Source organism: Selaginella moellendorffii, unplaced genomic scaffold, assembly GCF_000143415.4.
Source record: "Selaginella moellendorffii unplaced genomic scaffold, v1.0 SELMOscaffold_85, whole genome shotgun sequence".
NCBI classification, from domain to species: Eukaryota; Viridiplantae; Streptophyta; class Lycopodiopsida; order Selaginellales; family Selaginellaceae; genus Selaginella; species Selaginella moellendorffii.
Window position 1 is genome coordinate 806,126 of NW_003314346.1, and position 815 is coordinate 806,940.

The 815-nt window shown below is 51.2% G+C and overlaps 1 pseudogene; it reads left to right on the plus strand.

Moving 5' to 3' along the window:
• LOC9656055 overlaps positions 1 to 815 on the plus strand; it is a 4,633-nt pseudogene that overhangs the window by 2,891 nt on the left and 927 nt on the right.

The following is an 815-nucleotide window of genomic DNA, read 5'->3' on the forward strand; positions in this document are numbered from 1 at the left end:
TCAGTGTCACCGTCTCAAGAGCTCTTCGATCGGGACCGCGAGGTGATAGAATCACCACGGCCTCCACCGTCATCTTAAAGAATCCTCTCGGCGGAGGATCAGGAAATGCGAGTTCCAAAGAGATGAATCACGAGGGATTCCATGCACCTTAAAGAACATCCCCCGCGACTCTGTCATCCTTGATGAGTATCCTATCGAACAATGCAGTTGCTTGCTCCATATCCCCATTGTGGGCATGGAGTCCGTTGGGAGAACACGTAGAGACTAAACCATCATCGCACTGGGGCATCCCAAAGAAGATTTGGCTGGCGTGATGCATGTCTCGGCCCGAGCCAAGCCAGAACAGCTCGTTGCGGCATTTGCCTCGTCATTATGCCCAATCGGGGCATATGTGCTCACTATTGTCGTCCAGGTCACCACGTCCTGGCTTTCCTCGCATCAGCAACGCGATTTTCTTCGCAAAGGACCCGTAATAGGATGTTCCGAGAGAAGGGGAGTGGAAAACCTTGATCGCCTCGTCAAGATGCCCAAAGTGGGCATATGTGATAGCAGAATGTGCATTGCTGGTACTTGCTCGCCAGGATGAGCCCAACACGGGAGGATTCGAGTGCAGGGCTCTGGGTCCCAAACTCTATCTCCTTGCAAATCGGTGAGCGCCTTCGATGCACGCAAGGATCGAAGCAAGCATCCAGCGTCAATCCCATAAGCTTCGCCCTTCAGATTCTTCGAGCTTAGATGAGCTACTAGCGGATGAATAAGTTATCTACTAGGATGTCGTGTTTGCAGATGAAAAGTTCTCTATGAAATGTTTTTAC